Here is a 7,154-nt window from a genome sequence, read left to right as displayed (position 1 = left end):
TAAAAAACATGCAATAAACTAATGAGAATGGTGGATTAAGTCGAATTAGGAGGTTGAATGAGCCCAAATAATTATCCATTTTTGGGGCTCATCATCACCCCCCTACTGAAAGTGTTGCTTATCCTCTAAGCAACCAATCTATCTCCTCATCTTTGATGGCCCTGGTGGCCTCCCTGTCATGCTAAGCTTCTGAAGTGATGTCCTCTTCTCGGTCATGAAATCATGCTTTTCTCTCTGCTTCTTCCCACTGCCTGCTCCTTTTCCTAGAGAATTCTCAGCTTTGGTATGATTGTACAAGTATATTCAATCAGATGGTGGAAATGGTGGTGAAAGGAGATGAAAATAGTGGAGGATGGAAGAAAAGAGTGCTTTCATGCCTCCTCAATAGACTTCAAGCTTCAAATCCCTCTCCATAATTGATTCTGGCCTGCCCAAAGGCTTCTACAGGATGTTTCTGGTAAAAATACAGAACTTCCTGTAGAAAGTCCTGTAGCTTCCTGTAGAAGGTTGAACCATGACTAAATTGTGTCCGAACTCTGAAAAAAATGAGTGTTCATGGAGGGGATGAATGTGAGGATGCCTGGGAACTTGGTAGGGACCCTTCTGCTTGTGTTGGGAGGCCCCCTTTCGGCATTGTGTTCCTGCAACATCTTCAGAATTAACTCCCACAGCAGCACATTGACATTGGTGTCTCCTGTAATGTTACCCAAAAACCTATAAAACAACATAAAAGGAGCAAGCACCATTCCCCTAAACCAAAACTTAAACGGCCCCTCTGAAAAATGGCAGCTGCATGCAGAGCCTCAGTCAATTCTCACTGATGAGTATATTGTCTGCACAAACCAAAGGCATGCATAGAAACCTATTATACCGGTTAGAACAAAAAATGAGTATGACATGATGGGCATGTAGCCAAAATATAAAATTCTAGAAACAAGCTTTGTCATCTCCAGCTTGGTGAAGAAATAGAATGTGGCATAGAGAAACAAGTAAAATGCTGAGGAGCCTACAGTCAAATAAGATCTCCACCACCAGTTGTAATCTTCACTGCACAATTCGAAGTAGCACAGGACAATGGTGATCTCTGCACATGTAACAATGAGGATCACAGAGACACTGAATAGGAACCCAAATATATAGTAGAACTGATGCAGCCATATTGAAGTTAATATGAAGAACAGTTCAATGAATACAGCTCCAAAAGGCAAAATGCCTCCAATTGGTATTGAGAAAATGGGCTGCATATACCAAGCTTGCTCTGGAATCTGCCTGGGGATTTTATTGGTCTTCACTGGATCCTCAATTGCAGGTTTCTTGTAGCCAAAGTAACTGCCCACAAAGACCAATGGCACAGAAATTCCAAACCATAAAAGGACCAAGGCAAACATAGTCTCAAAAGGAACTACACCAGATGATTTTTTCCCCATAGTAGTGCATTGAGAATAAAGAAAATGCAAAAGGTAATGCCTGGAAACAAGAATGTTGTCTTCAGCGTGTTCCTCCTCTATTCTGTGCCCTTGAACATATTATATAGACGTGACGATGCACACCCTGCAAACAAACCCATAAACACCCATAATAGTAGCATAGCTATCATTAAACCTCCACGGTTCGAAGGAGAAAGGAAACCAAGGACTGCAAATATCATTGTCACTGGTGTCATGGAAAAAAAATTTGAACTCCAGTTCCCACGTAGACACAAAGTAAGCTTGCATTGGTTGGGGCCTTGACCACATCTCCATGGACCGACTTCCATCCTGTTTCCTCTTGAGCCTCATCCTGTGTTTCTAATTGGTTGTATTTTGAGATATCCCGGTACAATGTTCGCATCATGATCATTGCAACCATTCTAGAGAGAAATAAAACAATCATCAATGAGTTGATGATAGAGAACCAATGGATCTGATCATCTGTCATAAGAAGGTAAGTATCCCAACGTGATGCCCATTTCATAGGGCTCTCCCGAAAAGTAACATCACAAGTGAATATAACTTCTTTGTCTTCTACAACTTCTTGGGGAATCTCAGAATTTGACACTGTACACTTGGTATTTGGATCAAAAGTTGTCAAATGGGCTTTGACATTATCCCATGGTTGTTCATACTCATGCTTTACACTCACTGAGAATTGCCACCCTCGATGTGAACAGTCCAAGCTTCTTCGTATGCTGGGTTTCCTGTGGCGCAGCTTCCTGTAGAAACGCTTGTAGAGTGCTCGGCTTCTGTAGGATGTCTCTGCGCCTTTGAACGATCTTGGTATGCAGGAGAATTTTGAACAAGCCGAAAAACTTGGCGAAGGACGTCAGTTTAACAGAATTTAGAGGCAGAGGATTCAACCGAAGAGGTTTGCAAGTGTAAATGAATCAGCAGTTAACGTGAGTCTTCAGCCGAGCATTCCTTTAATTACTGTGTGATTTGTGGTGAGGTGGCAGAGACGTGCGCTGCTCATGCAAACTGTTGGTCCCCTGCAGTGCCATCTGCCTGTAATCCCTTACCCTTAGTTGCACTGGAGTTTAAAATATCCACAACTGTCTGTGTTTTTTTCAAATTTCACGTGAGTTGTCTAACACATACGTTGCATGATTCCTGGCTGATTGATAGAGAATTGGACAAGGAACTATCGGCTTAATCCTGCTATATTCGTGGCTCAATTCCACCATTCCATTCATTCATGCAGTTTTTAAATTAGATTTGTGCAATAGAAGAACGAGGTTCAGTCACGTACCTGAAGTCAAATGGCTGCTGTGAGGTGCTGACGCTAGTCATTGCTGCATGCACTGGTTTCTTTGGTTGCATGAGGGCTTGGCTGATGATTTTTGGTTGTTTTCCTTGTGCAGGTGTCCTCTGGCCGGATGCATGCTGCAGGAGTTCATTTCCACGCTCAGATCTGCACCTTCAAGCTGCTGCTACTGAATTTTCACAGGACTGGAACTTGTTTTTGCCATTTCTCCCAAACGGTAAACCGAATCGATCTGAAACTTGCTGAGCACGTTCCTATCATCATGATGCACCTCCCATAGCAAAATCACGATCAATGGATGCACAGATTTCGAGAAAAATGGAAAATGGCTGAAGATTTCAGAGATCAATTTCTCGGAAACCGTGCATCAGAATTGGCTGAAACTACTTGGGTAGGTTACTATCACCCATATGCATCTCCCCATGAAACAGGTTTTGAAACGGATGCACGGATATGGAGAAAATGTAAAAATGGCTGATGGTGATGGAGGCTGATTTCTTGGAAACCTTGCACCGGAATTGGCTGAAACTTCTCAAGCATGTTTCCATCACCCCTGTATGATTCCCCATAAAACGATTTTTCAAATGGATGCATAGTTTTCAAGTTAGGGCAAAAACAAATTCTGTTCTATGTATTTTTTCTTCAAAGCATTCTGCAAGTTTTTGCATGGTGAAAAAGAATGAGCTTGGGCTGTGATGCAGGCATGGAGATGATGGAGGAGGAGTTTGAAAATTGCAGGAGGACTTTTGAACCCTTGAGGAAGCTACCATGTTCGCCAAACTACTTTTTTTCAATCCATTTTTAACTTCTTGTAATTTCTACAGGAACTTCCTGTAGAAAACACAGTTTTGAGGAAAGAAGCACAATGACATGGAAAAAATGATGGAAAAGGGTGAGGGATGGAAAAATGGATGTGTGCAGGCCTCATGGACATATTCCCAGCCTTCGGGTCCTCTTCGGAGATCAATTTGGCTTTTTTGTAAGCTTCCTGTAGAAGACACAGAACTTCCTGTAGAAGGCACAAAAATTCCTTTGTCTTTGTTTTGAGTGATCCTCCTGACCTGCAATGTCCTTCTTGCAACCTGCAATTATCCAATGGAAATTAGGTTTATTTTTATTTCTCTTTTTCTCCTTTTTTTTTTGAAAAACAACTAGGGCGCCTCATGGAGGTTTTCACCCTAATTGTCTGCCCTGGGCGCCTCCAAGGGAGGTTTTCACCCAGAGATCTTATTCTCTTTTCTCCTTTTTCCCAACCCATTGACCACCTCATGGAGGTTTTCAATCAATGAGCCAATCTAAGGCGCCTCCGAGGAGGTTTTCACCTTAGATTTTTATTTTCTTTTTTTCATTTCTTTTCTTTTTCATTTTTTTTTCTTTTTTTTTTTTTTACCCTACCCTACTTGAAAAACAAAATCGTTCTCAAGTATAAGAATACTTCCAATGGAGCCATGTGCACATCGAGATTAGAGACAAAATGATGTGGAGGCTTGAAATGCATGCTTGGACAGTTATCTGGATTTCAGAGACCAGATGATCTGACTTTGAAGGGATTAAACATAGCTGAGGAAGAGAGTACCGCTGCAACTTAGTGACCATCTGAAACCATATCTCAATATAGCTCTGATATCCTTGGTTCTTTTGTTGATCTGGATCATGTTTCATGTCACCTTCTAACATGACTTTCTCATCTTCCTCTTTTTGCTGGTCTTTCTCTTGAATACATGGAAGATTTGATGGTAACCATGAGGGAACTCTTTCGATCTTTGATTTTGATTTCTTCTCTTCATCAAGAGCAACCCATGGTTTTTTGATCCTTTCTTTTGAATCTTCTTTTGCCTTTGGTCCTTCAATGTTGTCAATATAATCTCTGTTTTGCAATACTCTTCCTGAGCTATGGTGAAGATCATCGAGCTCAAGAGGAGTCATTTGGACATGTTGTGCCTCAGCATTGTAATTGGATTGAGCTACTCCATTGTATGGTTTTGGGAATGGTGGTACGGGTAGCTGAGTGGGGATGTATATTTGAGATGGATGTGGATGGGGTTGTGGTTGTGCAGGTGGTGGAGGCAAAGGAGCGGGATGAGAGTTGTATTGGGGCCTCCACCCCTGATGAGGTGCATTCCACTGAGGCTGTGGCTGAGCATAAGAGTGAAATGAATGAGCAGCTGTTAACGGGAAAAGTGTCTATTCAGAACGACCCTATCCCACTAAGGTGTGACAGTACCTTAGAAACAAACAGGGAAAACTACTTTCGTATTCTTCTTTATGAACTATAAACGAAGAGGGATAGGATGAACCAACCTGTGTCTTGCGCTAGTCCTTTGATCCAATCTCTCTTCTCTTTGACAGCTTCCAGCTACCTGCTCCCTTACTTGCCCAACTTCATCAAGTTCCTGTAAGATCACAGAAGAAGAAAACTACACAAAGACATAGATTTATACTCATAAACAGCTTAGGATCAGATTTAAGCTAAACATGCAAATATAACAAAACATCAATGATACACAAGCATGTAGGAGAAACTCAAATAGTTTTATTGATATCACAAGAAGGTCCAGGAGGAGTTACAACCGATGATTCCTGATCTAGCATCAACCTCCCAGCAAAGGAATCCCCTCTTCACCTCCAACAAAGCATAAATCACCCAATACTCTGATATCTATCTCAAAACCAACAACAATTCTTTGCAATGTACAAAATTCCAGCCTCTGGATCTCTGGGATGAGGGATCCATATATAGATGTATGCAAAGAGGATGAGTCAGCGTATGATCTGACTAGTGGCTTCTCTCTATCAGTTCTTGCTTCCACTTGGAGACTGAGAGCCTCTTACTCATCCTTGGTCGAACTCAGTGAGGCAAGTGTCATTGGGGAAGATTCTGGAAGCTTCCATTGTCTGTCCACCTTGCGGAATGACACTGCCATTTGTCATTTCCCACTCAAAGCACCCCGGTAGTGCATTTAGGTGCGTTGCAACGCACCTAGCTAGTGTACTTGGGTGCTATGCAACGCAGCTAGCTAGTGGAGCAGCTGAAATGATCCTGATTTGACTGATTCTGTGCAGTTTCTGGTGGAGAACTTCTGGGAGAAGCTGTAATTTGTTGACCTTGTTCCTTTAGGGGTCGGTACAACACTTTTAGGGACTTAGGATCCCTTGGTTTATGGACATTTCATGCTTAGAGCTGTAAGGCACAAAAATGTCTATAACAGTTGCCCCCTAAAGTATGAGGCCGTTTATCGGGTGAAATGCTTTATTAGGAGGATCCGAAGTTCTTTCAATGCTGGGAGGAGACCTGTAATACAATACAATACAATACATTATCTTCATACTGTTTTCATGATCTAGCTGAGGCGGGCATTCCCATGCTCAGCTTTATAAATTCATTTTCATGTACATAGGACAGACAATCGTCTGATGGTAGACTGATGATTCTGATGGAGTCATCATCCTTTTGGTAAGATGATTATCTGTGCTGCAATGCTGTACATTTCAATGTCTTTATTTTCCTGAATATATATCGCAGCCCGGATGGATGAAACTAGATCCGGGGTCTTCAATCTCGTCCGATCTTCACTCGAAGTACAAGTCGATCCATGTGAGAAATGCTTTGAAGTTGAACATGGAAGGACATTGCTTGATTACCAGTCAATGATGTAAACTGTTAACAAGTGCGAGAGGAATCACCGATAATGATAATGACCCTCAAGGTACTGCAGTACAATTCATGTGGTGTGAATAAAGGACTTGGCGTCGAACACCACGCAAAATCTTTCGGTCGAAGGTCATTGATGTATACCTGTCGTCGGAAGTGAGAAACTTGCCATTGAGGCATGCAAGCTTCAAAGTACTGAATGGGGTGTTCCTAGATCAACTTCTTGGATAATGAGCTGATGTCGACAAGAAGCGATCCGTCAAAGGAGGGCCTTAATGAATCCCACATCAATGACACAGAACGGAGAAAATGATTTTGATGGAGGTGAAAATGATCTGATGATATATGGTTCAGGATGGCGGTCATGAAGGAATGGAGTATAATGTATGGTAGTGGATGGGACACAGGTGACTTCTCTGGATGACTTCTCTTGAACATGTCGGCGACACTTATGTGATGGATTGGTAGCATTTACCCCAAATGTGGATGGTATGGCGTGACCATGGTGATGTGACCGGTGAATGAAACAACCCAACCCGACTCAGGCATGGAGTGGAAGTGTCATGTTCAAGAGCGACTTGCTACCAACAAAGTTTCTTTGAGTTTTCTTCCCAATTTTTCCCTAGTCATTGCTGACCAGTACCTCTTTATTTTTGTCAAGCTTGAGGAGGATAACATATGCTTGTTCTATAATTTTCCCTTCGGGCAAACCCATCGCTATGTTTTAACGAGCCTAGCGATAGTGAAACTCGTTCTCGTCTAA

General features: G+C 42.1%; 1 pseudogene; it reads right to left on the bottom strand.

The window, feature by feature from the left end:
- Positions 1-803: 803 nt before the first annotated feature.
- On the bottom strand, positions 804-2,765 carry LOC149251767 (transmembrane 9 superfamily member 7 pseudogene; annotated as a pseudogene).
- Positions 2,766-7,154: the final 4,389 nt, after the last annotated feature.

This window comes from Pinus tabuliformis, chromosome 7 (assembly GCF_031772625.1).
Source record: "Pinus tabuliformis cultivar Carrire ecotype Pingquan chromosome 7, CPIR1, whole genome shotgun sequence".
Classification (NCBI taxonomy): Eukaryota; Viridiplantae; Streptophyta; class Pinopsida; order Pinales; family Pinaceae; genus Pinus; species Pinus tabuliformis.
Note: the sequence above shows the minus strand (reverse complement) of the source record. Positions and strands in the feature narration are given on the sequence as shown.